The sequence below is a fragment of the Hemitrygon akajei genome, chromosome 28, assembly GCF_048418815.1.
Source record: "Hemitrygon akajei chromosome 28, sHemAka1.3, whole genome shotgun sequence".
Classification (NCBI taxonomy): Eukaryota; Metazoa; Chordata; class Chondrichthyes; order Myliobatiformes; family Dasyatidae; genus Hemitrygon; species Hemitrygon akajei.
Window position 1 is genome coordinate 31,425,364 of NC_133151.1, and position 18,956 is coordinate 31,444,319.

Genomic DNA, 18,956 nt, shown 5'->3' on the forward strand with positions numbered 1-18,956 from the left:
GCCCGGAGTCATAACATAGTGCCCGGAACCGCCAAGTGTTGCAAACTAATCTCTCTAACATCAAGTTCCACAAGAGGCGGATCAAATGGCCTGCAACTAACATGACTTCACTGTGGAAGAAGTTTGATGAAGATGTGAAGGAAATTCTGGAGGGAACGGTCGATAGGATGCTACAAGCCACGACAACAACCATTGTCAGTGTCGCAGCCGAACGGTTCGGTGAAGAGGAGAAGAAAGGCTCCAAAACACCTCACTGTAAGAACTGAAGAGCGTTGATGATCCATAACATCAGGCAGGAGATGAAAGCGCTGGAGTCCCATAAGGAGGCAGGAGAAGAGGAGCGCATTGGCTTGGCCCAGCGGATGTGCACACAACGAAAGAAGATCAAGGCCCTCCGCCGGGCAGAATGGCATCGGAGGCGGCGCTGTGAAAGGGCCCGAAAACGTGCTGCCTTTATCGACAACCCCTTCAGGTTCACCAAGGAGCTGCTGGGGCAGAAGCGCACTGGGAAACTGGCCTGTTCGTAGGAATGCATAGGCCAACATCTAAAGAAGATTTACAATGATCCTGAAAGAGAACAGGATTTGGGAGAGTGCAACATCCTAATAGACCCACCTGAACCGGATGTGCAGCTAAAGGAAGTCAGAGAGGTCATCCGCAAAACAAGGGCAAGCTCGGCTCCAGGACCAAGCAGCACCTCGTATAAAGTGTGCAAGAATTGCCCCGAACTCCTGCTGCGTCTGTGGAAGATGCTGCGAGTCTTCTGGAGAAGGGGGAAGATCCCAGAGCAGTGGAGAGTGGCTGAAGCAGTGTGGATCCCGAAGGAGGAAAACGCCAACTAGATAGACCAGTTCCGCATCATCTCCCGGCTGTGTGTCGAGGCGAAGGTCTTCTTCATTGCCGCTTCCAATCGGCTGTGCACCTACCTAGCGAAGAACACCTATATTTATACATCAGTCCAGAAGGGTGGCATTTCAGGGGTGCCAAGCTGTCTGGAGCAAGCTGGTGTGGTGACACAGTTCATCAGGGAGGCCATAGAGAACAAGGGCAACCTGCCAGTGTTGTGGCTCGAACTCTCAAATGCACATGGCTCCATTCGCACAAGCTGGTGCAGCTCACACTGACCAAACACCACGTCCCTAACAGAATTAGAGACCTTATCACTGATTATTACAGGAACTTCAGGATGAGGGTCTCTACAGGAGCTATTACATCAAACTGGCACAAGGTGGAAATCGGCATCATCACAGGGTGCACTATCTCAGTGACACTGTTCTCCCTAGCCATGAACATGCTCACTAAGTCTGCTGAAACAGAGTGCAGAGGGCCCAGAATGAATTCCACTCAAATGCTCTTCCGGAAGCAGAGTCAAGGCTGCGTCACAGGAAGCTGGTGGGAGTGGTCACACGATGCCGAACTGGGCTAGGATAATTTCTAACTCCCCAAATGGACACCATCAGAGGGAAGGAAAGGCGCCGCCTAGTTCAGGAGGAGGTGAGAGCAGTAGTGGAGCAGAAGAGAACGTCCAAGGCGGTGGGAATGAAACAACAGGATGCTTGGACAAGATGGGAATATGAGGCTGAGAGGAAAATGACCTGGGCTGAGCTTTGGAAAGCCGAACCACTCCGTATCCAATTTCTCATCCAGGCAGTGTTCGATGTGTTTCGAAGCCTACCTAACCTCCACACATGGGGCATAGCAGAGTCAGCTGCGTGCCCACTGTGCTCCAAGCGAGGAACCCTTGGGCACAACCTCAGCGGCTGTACAACGGCACTTGGTGAGGGACGGTACTCAATTCCTCCGCATGATCAGGTCTTGAAGGCCATCGCTAAAGCGATCAGCGGAGGAGTTGAGTGGGCGAAGAGGTCCCGACCCTCCACGCAGACCATTGCCTTTGTCAGAGCACAATAAAATAAAGAGGTTTTTTTTTTCTTTATTCCATAGCTTTATCAGGAGACGGCGACACAATTAACAGTTTGGTAGAAGGAATAAAGGAATTTCTAATTACTGGACACAAGTGACTCTGAGTGGACCCGCTGTGGAACATGATTAGTGAAACCTCAATGAACTTCTGGTCTACCGCCCTAATCAGTCGCCATGGCAACTGTGACAACTCAGCTAAGGAGGCAGAAGGAAATTTTTCACGGGTTCTCATCACTATGCCCCGGGTCGATTGAGCTGGACATCTGCGTCGGTGTCAGAGAAACCGGACAGACACCCTCTACACATCCGCTTGATCTTTCCATATTCGATGGGTTTCAATGAGATCCTACCTCATTGTTCTAAATTCTAACGAGTGTAGGCTCAGAGTCTCCAAACATTTCTCTTACTTTAGCCATTTAATTCCGGGATTACTCTCGTGAAACCCCACTGAGCCCACACAATGCCAACGCATCCTTTGTTAGAAATTGGGCCCAAACTTGTCTACAATCCCCCAAATGAATCTGATCAATGTCTTACGATACACCATCATTATATCCTTGCTTTTTGATGCTAGTCCTCGCGGAATGAAGAGTAAAACTGCATTTGCCTTCCTTAGCATCGACTCAATATGCAACTTAACATTGATGGAGCCCGGCAGTAGAATTCCCGAGTCCATTTGCTTACTGATTTATGAATTTGCTCCCCGCTTGGAAAATAGTCTGCACCTTTGGTTCTTCTATCAAAGTGTATGTCTCTACACTACCGTACTCTGTATTCCATCTGCCAATTATCTGTCTATTCTCCAAATATGTCCGAGTACTTCTGCGAAATTCCTGCTTTATTTATTCTACCAGACCCTCAACCTAATTTTCTATCACATGTAAAACCAACTAGAGCTGTTTGGGAGGGTTTAAACTCGTTTGGCAGGGGGGTGGAAATCAGAATGTGAGTGCAAAGATTACGGTAGAAGGACAAGGGCATGATGCTATGTGTTCCGAGTTGGTGAGGAAGGACAGGCAAGGGACAAAACATAAATGTAGCCAGTTAGGGCGTTGAAATGTGTCTATTTCAACGCTTGGAGTATTAGGAATGAAGAGGACAAACTTAGAGTATTGATCAATACGTGGAACTACGATGTTGTGGTCGTTCCTGGAGCTTGGCTGGAGGAATGGCAGGATTGGCTGATGCAGGTACCAGGGTTTAGATGTTTTAAATGAATAGAATGAGAGGCAGAAAAGAGGATGGGGATTGTATCATTACTGGTCAGAAAGAGTATCAAGGCTATAGAAAGGGAGGACGCTGCAGAGGGAGTGTCCACTGAGTCGGTGTGGGTGGAAGTCAGAAATAGGAAGGGATCAACCACAGTCCTGAGAGTAGTCTATAGGCTCCCAAATAGCCCTCGGACACCAAGGAGCAGATAGGCAAGCAGATTTTAGAATGGTGCAGGAAATATAGATTTGTAGTTATGGGTGATTTCAACTATCCCTCATATTCACTGGCACCTCCTGATTGCAAGATGGATAGATGGGGCTGAATTTGTCAGGTGTGATCAAGAAGGATTCCTGACATGGTATGTGGATGAGAGGAGAGGCCATACTTCAGGGTAATGACCTTGGTCATAGTTATGCGTAATGATCCTGGTCAGGTGGCAGACTTCTTGGCGGGGGAGCATTTTGGTGAGAGTGACCACAATTCCCTTAGCTTCAGCATAGCTATGGGAATGGATAAAACAGACAAAATGGGAAAGTGCTTAACTGGGGAAGGGCTAATAATGATGGGATGAGGTAGGAACTAGCGAGAGTAAATTGGAAACATATGTTCAAGAGTGAAAGCACAGAAGTAATGTGCAGGAAGTTTAGGGACCACTTGTGCTGTGTTCAGGATATGCTTGTCCCACTGAGATAAAGAAAACAATGGTAGAAAATGGGAACCGGGGCTGGCAAAACACGTGAGGCAACTGGTCAAGAGGAAGAAGGCAGCATATGTTAGATATAAGTAGCAGGAAGCAGGAGGTGCTCATGAGAAATATAGGGTAGCCAGGAAGGAGCTTAAGGAAGGACTTAGGAGAGCTCGAAGGGGGCATGAGAAGGATTTGGCATGTAGGATTAAGGAGAACCCCAAGGCGTTCTATGCGTATGTGAAGAACAGAGGGATGAGAAGAATGAAGGTGGGGCCGCTAAAGGATAAAGAAGGCAACATGTGCCTGGAGGCGGAGGAGGTTTGAGAATGAATACTTTGCTTCAGAATTCACAAGCGAAAAGGACCTTGATCACGGTGAGATCAAAATAGAACAGGCCTGTGTGCTGGAGAATGTAGAGATTAAGGAAGAAGTAGTGTTGGATCTTCTTAAAAACATCAAGATTGGTAAGTCCCCAGGGCCGGACGTGATATACCCCAGGTTGCTGTGGGAAGTGAGAGAATAGATCGCTGGAGCAGTAGCTATGATATTTGAATCCTCTTTAGCTGCAGGGGAGGTGCCAAGGGATTGGAGAATGGTAAATGTAGTCCCCGTGTTTAAGTAAGGTAACAGGGAGAATCCTGCAAACTATAGACCAGTGAGACTTACGTCGGTGCAAACTATTGGAAAGGATTCTTAAAGATAGGATTTACGAGCATTTGTTGAAGTGCAGTCTACTCAAGTACAGTCAAAATGGCTTTGTGAAGGGAAGGTCATGCCTCATGAGTTTTTTGAAGAGGTAACGAAAGAAATTGATGAGGGTAAGGCGGTAGATGTAGTCCACATGGATTTTCGCAAAGCATTTGACAAGATTCCCCGCGAGTGACTCATCCAGAAAGTCATAAGGCATAGGATCAGTGCAACTTCGGCTGTTTGGATTTTTAAAAAAATGGTTTACAGGAAGAAAGCAGAGGGTTGTAGTGGAAGGAAAGTATTCTGCCTGGAGGTCGGTGACTGGTGGAGTGCCGCAAGGATCTGTCCTGGGACCCCTGCTCTTTGTGATTTTTATAAATGACCTGAATGAAGAGGTGCAAGGATGGGTGAGTAAGTTTGCGGATAACACGAAGATTGGAGGAGTTGTGGATGGAGCTGTAGGTTGTCAAAGATTACAAGAGAATGTAGACAGGTTGTAGAGTTGGGCAGAAAAGTGGTAGGTGGAGTTCAATGCGGATAAGTGTGTGGTGATGCATTTTGGAAGAACAAACCAGAAGGCTGAGTACAGGGTTAATGGTCGGTTACATAAGGGTGTGGATGAACAGAGGGACCTTGGGGTTTAAGTCCATACATCCCTCAAGGTTGCTGCACAGGTTGATAGGATAGTTAAGAAGGCCTATGGGATGCCAGGCTTCATTAATAGGGGGATTCAATTCAAGAGTAGAGAGGTAATTTTGCAACTCTACAAATCTCTGGTGAGACCACAATTAGAGTATTGTTTTCAGTTCTGGTCACATCATTATAGCAAGGATGTGAAAGCTATGGACAGCGTGCAGAGATTTACCAGGATGTTGCCTGGATTGGAAAACAAGTCTTATGAGGCAAGTTTAGCAGATCTGGGACTATTCCCTTTGGAGCATAAAAGGATGAGAGGGGACTTGATAGAGGTCTACAAGATTATGAGATGCATCGATAGGGTGGATAGCCAGTACCTGTTTTGTAGGGCACGAAGAGAAAACACCAGACTGCATATGTACAAAGTTAAGGGAGGGATGTATAGGGGAGATATCAGGGTTTTTTTTACACAGAGGGTTGTGAGTACCTGGAATGACTTGCCAGGGATGGAGTCTAAAACATTAGTGGTATTTAAGAGCCCCTTGGACAGGCACAAGTATGAAAGGAAAATAGAGGGTTAAGTGGTAGTGTGGGTTTAGTGCTTTTTTTCTAGGAATATATGAGTCGGCACAACCGAAGGGTCTTTACTATGCTACTGTGCTGTAGTATGCTAGTGTCTAATGTCCAGTGTAACTCTGTTGTTTCTCTGTGTGTGTGTACTGTGTGTTTGTCCATGTCTATTTGTGAATGGTTATGTCTAGGTGTAACACTGAGATTGTACTTTTATATTGAACTATTTACAAAAAAGTTCAATATAAAGAATAGAATACATGTATTCTTTAAACGTGTGTCTGCTGGGTGCGTTTGCGTGTGTGTGCGTGTGTCTGTGCGTAGCTTTCTTAACGACAGAATTAAATAAAATGAAACAGTCTCCTGGATGCAGCACGCTCACGCTGACCAGTGGGCCCACATCTGAAATAACATGATCCTGTAGCCCTTCGCACGCATCCTTCTGTGCTGAGTTGTTTCAAATTGTTTATTGAATCAATCCTACCAGCGTGTCTGTTTCCATCATCTCCTGCACAGTGTGTTCCTGGCAGGCACTCAGGAGATAAAAAGGATCCCTCATAGCACCGATCTAAACCTCTTGCCTTTTCCTTTGTCTATATTTCCTTTCGCCTCATCAAAGGGAAAAGTTTTCTTCCAGTCCATTCAATCTAAAGATTAATAAAGGATCAATCTTGTCACATATGCGTGGAAATGTCGAAAAGGTTAAACGAGTCGCGAAGGGAGCAGCCGGTAAACATGGTCACGCTTCCGACGCCCATATTGCATGCCCACAAGTTACTAACCTTGAAGTGTATGTATTTTGAGCACCAGGAGGACACCTACATCATCACGGGAAGGAAAATAGAGGTCTGACAATTATTTAAAATGTTGTAGAACCTCTTTACCCCCGCATATACAACCTCTACAAATGACGACCAGTATCTCTTACCCTTCTTTACCATGCGATCTGCCTCCAGTCATTGCATGACATGTCTTCAAATTTTTCTGCCAAACCGGTACCCTCCTCACCAGCAGCCGTCAGGTTCTGCATAGAGCATATAATACAGAACACTGCAGCACCGGAACAGAACCTTCAGCCCACATAGTTGTACCGAACCAACTAAAAAGCACACACCCCGCAAAAATATCACTCCTACCGACACAATGTCCATCTCACATTCATTTGCCAAACTAAATGTATGTTAACGTTCCTAAGGTGCTTCTCTTTACCACCATACCATGCAGCGCCTACTAGGCATCAACTATTCTCTGAGTAAAAAAGTTAGCGTTCACATCTCCTTTAAACCTAACCCACCACTCCGCTCCCACCTTCAATGCATGCCCTCTGGCTTTAGCTATTTCTTACCTGGGAAATAGGTACTACCTGTCGCCTCTATCTATGCCTCTCATAATCTTACAAACCTCAATTATATCCCCCCTCAGCCTTCGCCGCTCCAAAGATCGCTCTGCTCTGCAGCACTATTAAGGGTCCTGTCCTTAACTGTGTATTGTCTCCTTACATTTACCCTACCAAGGTGCAACAACTTACATTTATCTGTGCGAACTCCATCTGCCATTTCTCTGTCCATATCTGCAACTGATCTAAGTCACGCTGTATTCTTTGCCACGTTTCACTGTGCGTGAAATGGAGACTGATGAAAAGAACAATAGATCTTGCGTTGAGTAAAACAGAAACAACAGAGGTGATGATCAGGCGAAGACATCTGTACACTCGCACTCAGGCACTGATGGTTAATATCATACGATCGTAAGAAAAAATAGAAGAATCAGTCTACTCCGTTATTCCATCATGGCTGATCTATTATCCTTCTCAACTCCATTCTTATGCCTTCTTTCAGTAATCGTTGACTTCCTTACTGATCAAGAACCAAGTGACTCGGCTTCCACCACCGTCGAAAGCAATGGATTCCACAAATTCAGTACCCTCTAGCTAAACACATCCCCCATCATCACTTTTCTAAAGGGACGTCGTTCTATTCTGAGGTTGCCATTATCGGCAACTATGTCGAATGTTTGTAATGGCTCCAGTAAGTTCAGACTCCCTTGATCGCAACTATTTTCGGTGAGAGTCTGAATAACATTTGGTGTTTTTTGTTTGTTTTTCGGTTTGCTGTTCCTGCCGAAAACAAAATTTCTTTAGTTTGATTTACAGATTATCCGTAAGACATATCTCACTGTTAAAATTATAGACTCGTAGTTTTCCGGAGAACAGACACAGTCTCTGGCGAGCACATCCATGTTAATCATTTTACCCTATACCCCGACAGACAATTTTAATCCGGTATTAAAACCGGATCCATTAATGTTTCTTATAACTGTCTGTCTAAAAACCTCTTTAACGAAGTACTTGTGTCAGGTTCCACTGCCATCGTTAGTAGCGCCTTTCAGATTTCAGCCACACTCTGTGCAAGTGTGCAATTCAATAACTTGTGCAATAAAGTGTGCAATATCCAGTAATTCTATGTCCTTCACTCTGCAACGACCTTGTTGATCTCGGTTCATATATTCCCCAGGAATGAAGCTTGTTCCGCAAATGGTTTGACCCTTGTTCGACCCTCGGGTGACTGCATGTTTTATGTCACTCTTCTAAACACACATTTGCACAAACTCAGCTTGCTGACTGTCCGTCACATGAAAGTCATTGCCTTTAGGGAAAATCGTTGGAATTGATATTCTACGAAGCAGATTGGTGGGAGAGCGACAGAAAATCTCTTTGAACAACATGCAAAATTACAAATGAAGGGACTGCAGAGGAGGGGAGAGCGTGTAAGCTAAACTGGAAGAACGGAACGTCTATTGCAGCTTCTGCTCAAACAGTGTTTTGGGGCCCTGGTTGGAGAAATGTGAAGTGGTGACTGGCCAGGTGTTGCATCTCCTTCTGTCAGGTAGGACGTGGCTTACGACGGGAATGAGCAATTTATATTAGTAACCAGAGAAAATACTTGCAGAACCCGTACAGCAAAACGCGTGGCCAAGGCATCGGAAATAATCTGTAATAGGTAATCATAATAACTAATTATTAGCATTTGGTCTTTGAAGGGAATACAGACTTAAAACAAGTTACATTCCACATAGGATGAATAAGAGTCGATACTGGTCGTGCGGACTGCGGAATACAATATAAAGACAAAAGTGTATGTCCGGTGGACTGCATGACTTGAAAAAAAATCAGAGTTTGGAGGTTGCAGATCAATATCCCCCAACACATAGACACATAGGAAACCTACAGCACAATACAGGCCCTTCGGCCCATAAGTTTGTGCCGAACATGTCCCGTAGCCCCAGGCTTACCCATAGCCCTCTATTTTTCTAAGCTCCATGTACCTATCCAAAAGTCTCTTAAAAGACCCTATCGTATCCACCTCCACCACCGTTGCCGGCAGCCCATTACATGCATTCACCACTCTCTGCGTAAGAAAATAACCCTGATATCTCTTTTGTACCTACGCCCCAGCACCTTAAACCCGTGTCGTCTTGTGGCAACCATTTCAGCCCTGGGAAAAAGCCTCTGACTAACCACACGATTAATGCCTCTCATCATCTTATGCACCTGTAACCCCTGGGTCGCCTCAGGCATCGCTCAAACTCGTTCTAGTCTAGGGGGAGCAGCCTTCGGCCCCGCCAAACTGGGTAATCAGCTGGTGTGGATGCTGTGTGATGTCCCCGCCTCGCCCAAAAAAAAACAGACAGTACACCTTATGCGATTAAATGAGTACAATTTATAAAGATTACTATAACTAAGCGATTACTAACGATACAGTATATATGAAGAAGAAAAAAAAAGAAAAGGCGCCAAACTTATCAAAGTCCAAACCACTTCGTGCACAACCGTTGGAGCTCAATTACTGAAGTCTTCTGGCATTCGATCCCCTCCGAACTCCTCGACCCGCCTCCTGGGACCCCCACGGTGGTCGACCAGACGCTCCACACTCCTCTGTCTCCGTCTCCTCTCCTCACCGAAAACCTTGGGCCGGGGACCCCCGCTCGGGGTCCGTTCCGTCGCCCAGCTTCCAGCATCCCGTCCTCTCTCACTCCATCGCGCCGACTCCCCAAAATCCCCGCCAACAATCAGTTTACAGTCCCAAACAAGCTTCCAGCACTTATCATAACAAAGACGCCAGCATTCCTACTTTTAACAAAACAAAGACGCCATTTTGATTACATACACAGTAACAAAGAAAAAGAAGAAACCCCCTTTACACTCTCCCCCCACCAAATAAAAGTCATGTCCTCATGACTATTAGATAACTCGTCACCTTTCCTGCCAACACACCGTAACCCAAGCACAAGCAGTGACATCTCCTCCCCACACAGTAAACCTCACGCTCTGTTCCTTAGGCGCTATATAGGCCAACTATCTGGGCGTTCCCTAACCCTTCTGAGACCTCCGTACCCACCTCACCTAAACCCTTAGGCTAGGACACAGCTGGGGATACCTTGGGTCCACTACCAACTCCTCTTTCAACCTCTCACTCATGCCCCACACTGCACACAGCTAACCATCCCCACTACACCTGACTCAGTGGAAGAAGGGCCAAAGGTCTCTTCGTCAATCGAGGGAAAGTCAGCAAAAGGCAGCATTTACCACACATCCAGCACATCCGCCTTTGAATCCGTATTCTTCCTCATTTCTTTGATCGGTAGCTGCTGTTTGATCTTCTCCAAACGGAAACACGTGGCCTGCACTGCTCCTGCAGTCTCTTCAGTCTCCTGCAATTGAGATTATCATCTTCTCTGGCCCCTGGCTCAGCAGTTCTGACTCCCGCATCCCGGCCATCTCAATCTGGAATGCAGTTACTCCAACAGCTTCTTCCACCCCGACCTGAAAAGCAGCAGTTAAAGATTGGTCACCCTCCAGTTCAGTATTCACTGCACTTCTCTCCAGCTTTTTTTTCTCCTCATGACTTCTTCCAGATCAACCTTCAGGTTTTGCACTTCATTTGAACTGTCGATGGTCATCTTCAGGTTCCCTTCAAGCTACCGCTTCCCCCTTCCGAGATTTGTCCACAATTTCTTCACCTCTGCAAACTCCCTTCTCCAGGCTCTCAGTTTGCTGTGGCCCTCAGTCAAACGACTTTCTTCGTTCTCTCCAACTTTTAAGTCTTTCAAATGGTTCCAGATCACTCTCTCCGGTCTCTCAGTCTTCATTTCAAACTTGATTCCGTAGAGACAGACACTCACGAGCTGCGACCTTCGCCAGCCCTGGCATGTGTCCAGAAAACACTTTAACTCTGTAGTTCTCAGCCGCTCCAGCAACGACCTCACTTCATATTCTCCTGAGGCAAATCCAAATACCAGGAGATCATCCACATACGTCAAAATGCCAAACGCCTCCACACCCCCATGGTCTTCCACATGCCCTGCAGGAATGTTGCAAGGGCTCCGGAGATACCCTGTGGTATCTTTTCGGACCGGAAGACTCCTAGGGAACTTATAACCGCCGTCTTCTCCTTGTCGGCCTCACTCATCGGGATCTGGCAACATCCACTCCTCAGATCCAGCACCTTAAACCTCTTCGCACCACTCAGAGAGGCCATCGCCTCTACGGCCCAATATAATCCACACACACGCTGCCTACGTCTGCCACGGCTGTAGGGGCCAGTCTCCGCAACCTCTGCCTCAGCGAGGTGTCTTCAGCAGTCAACTCCCCTCCCTGGTGGTATTTCGCAGCGTCCACTAAGAGGGTCTCACCCTCAGATACTCCTCCAGGCCATACCACCACCGGCTCTTGTTTGAATTCGGTATTGGCCCAATGCTGCTACACACGTCCGCACAAGCAGCTCGAAACTCTGGGTGCATCGATAATGCCTCCAAACAAGGAGGCCGCCTCACCCGCCTCACCCGGGCAGGCCCTCAAGCGCACCAACAGGATATTGGTTCTCTCCATAACCGAAACGCTGCCCGTCTCAACAGTGTCCGGACACATCAGCATTAACGATTCACGAACCTCAGTCATCTCCACGTTTGCCTCTAAGAACTCCATTTTCACTGACCAACAACCGTCGTCTTTATAATCACCGGCACTGGTACCCCAAATCTCCAGTGCCGTCAATGTCGTCAAGGGTAAAGGCTTCCAAAAACGGTTATAAAACAAACTGTACAGCAACTTAACTGGTGCCCCGGTGCCGAGGATGGCTTTAACTTGACTTCCATCCATCCGTAACAACACCTGAGTGCGTGGTCCCTCTAAGCCTTCAGGAATAGAGTCTGTTCCTTGCGGGAGTTCCTTGGTACATTGCTGGGAACGTGCTCCCCCAGAGACCCCAAGCCGTTCCCCCACTGGACCTCCTCTAAGTTTCCCGACACCTCTCGGATCAACGGAACAACTGATCCCCTTGACAGATCCCCCTGGCTCCGCAAGCAATTTATCTGCCCTCCTAACCAAAAGGGATACCCTAAAAACTTTCCACCAATCTCCTGCCATGGATATGATAAGCCCCCCAGCTGCGGCATTTGACTTCCAGTCGAACCACACGCATTTTCCCACACTTTCCCAGAACTGGCAGCTGTCACTTCGAGGTAGTTGGGCCCGACAGTTCTAACAACGCTACCAGCCCGCCTACTCAAACTTTCAACCAATCCCTGTCGCTTTCCCTCAGCCAAGCACTGCCACTCACCCAACAACTGAGAGGTCTGCTCCGCCCACGTCTCAGCCCCTTTAGGGCTGGACATTATTCCAAAAGCCGGGCGGAGCCTACCACTGCTGGAACATACCCACCAGTCCTTCCTCGCTCTCTTAACAGCATGGACAGCCCATGGCGCCACCACCTTTTCGTCAGCGCTAGTCGGAAATCGAACAACGACCTTCGGGCTACCAACAGCAGACACCCCACCCAACACACATGCAGAGATAACCGGCAATCGCACACCCACAAAGGCACACCAGCTCTTCGCCGCAGACATAATTTAAAGAGGGCGATCACACAGCTTCCACATAAATCAATCCCGGACCAGCACCCCACAATGTAACCCCTGGATCGCCTCAGGCTCGCTCAGCTCGTTCTCGTCTAGGGGGAGCAGCCTTCGGCCCCGCCAAACTGGGTAATCAGCTGGTGTGGATGCTGTGTGATGTCCCCGCCTCGCCCAAAAAAAACAGACAGTACACCTTATGCGATTAAATGAGTACAATTTATAAAGATTACTATAACTAAGCGATTACTAACGATACAGTATATATGAAGAAGAAGAAAAAAGAAAAGGCGCCAAACTTATCAAAGTCCAAACCACTTCGTGCACAACCGTTGGAGCTCAATTACTGAAGTCTTCTGGCATTCGATCCCCTCCGAACTCCTCGACCCGCCTGCTGGGACCCCCACGGTGGTCGACCAGACGCTCCACACTCCTCTGTCTCCGTCTCCTCTCCTCACCGAAAACCTTGGGCCGGGGACCCCCCGCTCGGGGTCCGTTCCGTCGCCCAGCTTCCAGCATCCCGTCCTCTCTCTCTCACTCCATCGCGCCGACTCCCCAAAATCCCCGCCAACAATCAGTTTACAGTCCCAAACAAGCTTCCAGCACTTATCATAACAAAGACGCCAGCATTCCTACTTTTAACAAAGGCGCCAGCATTCCTACTTTTAACAAAACAAATACGCCATTTTGATTACATACACAGTAACAAAGAAAAAGTAGAAACCCCCTTTACACACCTCTATCAGGTCACCTCTCATCCTCCTCCGCTCCAAGGAGAAAAGGCCGAGTTCACTCAACCTCTCATAATGCATGCCCCTCCAATCCAGGCAACATCCTTGTAAATTTCCTCAGCACCCTTTCTATGGCTTCCATGTCTTTACTGTAGTGAGGCGAGCAGAACTGAGCACAGTACTCCAAGTGGGTTCTGACCAGGGTATTTTATAGCTGTAACATTACCTCTCGGCTCCTAAATTAAATTCTACGATTCATGAAGCCCAAATCACCGTACACCTTCTCAACCACAGTGAAACTGCGCAGCTACTTTGAACGCACTATGGACTCGGACACGAAGATCCCTCTGATTATCCACACTGACGAGAGTCTTACAATTAATACTATATTCTGCCATCATATTTGACCTACCAAAATGAACCACTTCATACTTATCTGCGTTGAACTCCATCTGCCACTTCTCAGCCCAGTTCTGCATCCTATGTACTGTCTACATTCTACATTATATATACTGAGCCACATTATGCAATGAAGTTAAGAATTCACTTTCTCAGCTCTGACACTTATATCACTGTGTTTGATGCACTGATACATCTCATTCTTAACCCATCGTTGACTAATTCTGTGATTGGCTGCCAGTATTATCAATATCACAATTACGTCACCGTTACCCCTTTCGCTGGTATCGTTACCCTATACTGCATCGATTAATTGTTTGTACTGTGTTCAGCGCGACTGTAAATTCCATTACAACCGTCGTGTTCATAGTATATTTATAGAAGCTACAAATCCCACAGAATATATAATTGAATCGAAAACGGTATATTGTATCACTTTTTACTGTTATTTACAGAGCTGTCCATTTAATGTAAACAGATGTTTCAGTACGTTCTTCAACTCCTCCCTGAATTTCCGCTGTGTCAGCGTATAAATACATGTGTTCGTGCAGGTGCTGAGATACTGTAGCATAAATGCACATTGCTGTATAATGTATGTAGGCGTATTTAAATATCTGTCTTTATAAGATATATTTACTGTTTGCCAGGTCATTGAGTGTATAACGTAGGGCGTCCACAATAATATGAAATTGGTTGATAGAGTGAACAACAAAAATATCGATTTTTTCCGGCTCTCCACCTCTGAATCTTTTTGCTTCTCACTGTTCCTCCGCAGTCCCTGGCGGACTTTATTTGCTGCAATAATGTGCCTGATTGTTAAACCATTAAACAGCAGAATGAAACAAATGGGTAATAACGGTGTAATAATACTGTCAATCAGTTCGTGGGTTTTCCATATGGATGACGTGAAGTACTCGGGTCTTGGGACGCAACCGAACGGCGTATTATCAACGATTGCTCTAGGCACCACTTGAAAGTAAAACGGAATGCACCTCAAGCAGCTCACGGTGCCCACTGTCACTATAACTATCGTCGCTGTTCTCACGGTACAACATTTCTTACGCAGATTCTGACAGCAAATCGCGACGTGCCGATCGAACGTGAAAGCAACAGTTAGCCAAACGGAGCAGTCCAAACTTGCAACTTGGAAAAGAAGCGTCGCAGCACATACCGGAGTTATGAGCAAGAAACGGGCGTACGAATACATCAGATTAATCTGCTGCATGACAATAGCAATGATCACGACCATGAAATCGGACATTGCCATTCCCACCAGGTAGCGGGTTATACACTGGGAGAGACCACATTTTCCACGGGACAGGATAACAATCGCCGTTAAGTTAACTACAAGGAGACACAAAATGCGGAAGTTAATTACAAAAAGTTTCAGTTAATCAGCCTCAATTGATTAGCGCAGAAGGAAAGAGCTTCAACGCACCACATAGACAGCATCATATTGAATCACCACCTTGGCTACCAGTTTCACTCTGGTGACCGACATTCCGAACACTCATGTTGACGGACATTGGGGACAATCATCTTGATGGACATTCCCGACTCTCATGTTGATCTGCACTCCGAACACTCCTCAGAAGTCCAGTTAAGCAGCTTGGTTCGGAACGATTCGAAGATGATAATTGTTCTGTCTGCAGAGCTGTACACAACTAAATAACTTGAACACGATCTACTCGATGGGCTGAGTCTGAAATGTGGCTGATGTCAGGTTTCGGCCACATATCCCGTCTGCATCAGAATTGAGCTGGGTGGAAGCTCAGAACCAATCTAGCCGTGATTCTATACCCCGGAGTCGATTGTCGTGAGGCAATTTTGTCTGATACACAAGGGGGATTTTGTTTTGTCACAAATATTTTTGACTCCCCAAATTCCTGGGAAGCAGTTAGAAACAGCAGAAAAGGCAGCAATGAATTGAACTGTTGCTTCGGGCAAACTGTTTCTGTATTATTGCTCGGTCAGTCACAAAATGCATACCAAAAGCGGCTCGGGAATTCGAGTCAGGTCAAAAACAAAGTCACGAATACCATGAACTGCAACGATGCGGTGACGACAGCAGGCTGAATTATCACGTTGCTGTAAGTGAAAGATCGAACCGTTCAAACACTGAGCTATGCCAACGCCTTACCTAGAATACCAACGGCTGCAAGTGAAGGATAGTAAATGCTCGCTACGTAGTAAATTGCGGGATAGGACATGTTTTATAAGAAGCTGCAATCGTTTGCTCATAAAATTCCAACCTGCCGACAAATGAGAAATTCAATTAAGAGTATTTGTTATATACAGGGGACGGAAGATCACTGATCTACTTATTGGGAAAGTCTTCTGGCTCACATCTGCTACAACCTACTGGAAACAGAAACCTTTTTTTAGAATGTGCCATTACGCAATGCATTTCGATCCTCCAGGAATATTACACAAACAACATGTTTGTCCAACTTCTCTGAACAATATTCTGCAGCTTTTATCTTTTAAACGAGTGGTTTGAGTTGCTAGAATAAACAAAATGCTGGAAATAATAATATTTAGAAAAAGGGTTATCATCTCCAAATAAACATCTTTATCACAAAATGCACGAATTATCAACATATCAAAATATTACTGAATTTGCCTTACGCAAATACAGTAATGTGTCTCCGTTTGAGCGGCTTGTAATGAGACGTAGAAAGTTTTGTATTGAATAGCCCAGTTGGGTTTACTGCGAGGTCTGCCCGCTGAAGGATTTGCTCGCTTATTTGCATTTCTGATTATTAGGGTGCATTCTGGCATCACCTATCGTTATTAATTTAACTACATTGCACTTGTCATATTCAGTTTTTATTCCATTGCATTTCCTGTCAATTCCTTTTCTGTCTGAGTAAAACTTCCAACTGAAACCGATGATTTCCATGTCTGCTCCTATATCGTTAGCTTTGCACGATTATGAAATATCCATCTGTTTTCCCGGGTTACTTCCTGTGCGAATTGTCTTTCTTTGTTAGCAGGTTGATCGGTGAAGAGTTACTGAATGATAAAAATGACCTCGTTTAGTGGGCATGACTCTATGTCCATTCAGAAATCCGATGGCAGTGTGGAAGAAACTACTGAAGCGTCGATTGTATTCTTCAGGCTTCTATATTTCCTACTTGATGATATCAATGAGAAGAGGCCTTGTTCTGGGTGTGAGAATCCTTAGGGACTCGTGCCGCTTTTTTGAGGATTCGTCTATTGAAGGTGCCTTCAATGCTGGGGATTCCAGTGCCCATGTTGTAACTGGCCGTTTACAACTTTCTGCAGCGTTTTCTGATCCGATCCTGATCCCGTCCTTTCCAGACGGCGATGCAGCCAATTAGAATGTTCTCCGAGGTACATCTGCACAAATTCGAGTTTAACTGGGGACACTTTGAGCCTCAAACTGAACCTCCTCATAAACCATAGCAGTTGTCGTGCCTTCTGTGTAATTACAGCAGGATGGATCTTCTGAGATGTTGACACCCAGGAATTTCACCCTCACCATTTCCACTACTGATCCCTCGACGAAGACCGGTGTGTCTTCCCTCGACTTCCCCTTTTTTATGGCCCGCTATCATTTCCGCGATCTTACTGAAATTTTGTGCAAACTTGTCGTTACGACAGCAATCAACCTGCAGGACTATCTTGCTTCTGTATATCTCCATGACACCATCTAAAATTCGGCCAACAATGATTGTGTCCCCCCGCAAATGTATAGATAGAGTTTGAGCTATGCCTATCCACAGAGTCATAGATGTAGAGAGAATAGAGCAGTGGACTACATCCGCATTCTAGAGGTACGGCATGCTGATTGTCAGCGATTAAGGAAGTCAAGGATCCAGATGCGGAGGGAGGGGAGAGATAGAGGCCCAGGAATGGGGGTTCGTTGATTAAAAGTGAAGGCACGATGGTATTGAACATTAAGCTGCAATCTCTAAGCAGCAGCGTGACATAGGTATTACTATCGTCCAGGCAATCAAAGCCGAGTAAGCGCCAATCAGAGAGCGTCCTCTGTAAACCTTTTGTGGCGATAGAGAAATTGCAATGGATCTAGGTCTCTGCTGTGATTTGATTCAGCCATGACTGTACGCTTAAATCTGTCCGTCACAATGGATGGAGGTGCCATGGGCGATCGTCTTTGTGGCAGCTCACACTGCTCAACTTGGTCCGCTGTAAGATTATCGCCCGTTGGTGAAACTCCCACTGCAGAATTGAGAGACTGAATATGTTATTCAATACTCCGGCCGGCCGACTGGTACAGGCTTTCAGAGCTCTACCAAGTACACCAGTAGGGTCTGGCACCCTGAAAGTGTTCGTCCTTTTGGAAGATGTCCTGACGTCGGCTTCCAAGACAGAAGAAACATAGTCGTAGTCATAGAAACATAGAAAACTAACAGCACAATACACTACAGGCCTTCGGCCCACAATGTTACTCCAAGCCCTCTATTTTTCTCAGCTCCATTTACCTATCCAAACGTCTCTTAATAGACCGTATCGTATCTGCCTCCACTCCCGTTGACAACAGCCCATTCCACCTACGCACCACTCTCTGTGTAAAATACTTAACCCTGACATCTCCTTCTGTACGTACTTCTATGAACCTTAAAACTGTGCTCTCTCGCGCTAGCCATTTCAGCTCTGAGAAAAAAAAGCCTCTGACTATCCACACGATCCCATCATCAGATACACCTCTATCAGGTGACCTCTCATCGTCCGCCGCTCCAAGGAGAAAAGGCCGAGTTCACATAACCTTTTCTCATAAGGCATGCATCCAATCCAGGAAACATCCTAGTAAATTTCCTCTGCATCCGTTCTATAGTTTCAAGATGCTTCCTGTAGTGAGGTGACCAGAACTGAGCACAATGCTCCAAGTGGGGTCTGACCAGTGTCCTATATAGCTCCAACATTACCTCTAGATCAGAGGGTCATCAACTGCCGCCGGGATTAGCACTGAGTAGTTTTATTCTGTCTTGCAAAAAATTGCATAAAAAGACGTTGAGCACCATTGGGAATGAAGCATCATAGCCATTCACGGTGTTAACTTTCGCTTTTTGGAAATTCTGCCAGAGCCGACTTAATTCTGATTCACTGTGTAACCTCAATCGTATTTTTCCCACTCTTAAATAGCTTTTTTTAACCTTGAATTCTTGTAAAGCTATAGATCACTGGTTCTGAATACCACACATCTAGCCTTC

At 46.2% G+C, this 18,956-nt stretch overlaps 1 pseudogene; it reads left to right on the forward strand.

The window, feature by feature from the left end:
• The first annotated feature begins 275 nt into the window (after window positions 1-275).
• Window positions 276-18,956, forward strand: part of LOC140717854 (uncharacterized) — a 966,201-nt pseudogene continuing 947,520 nt past the window's right edge.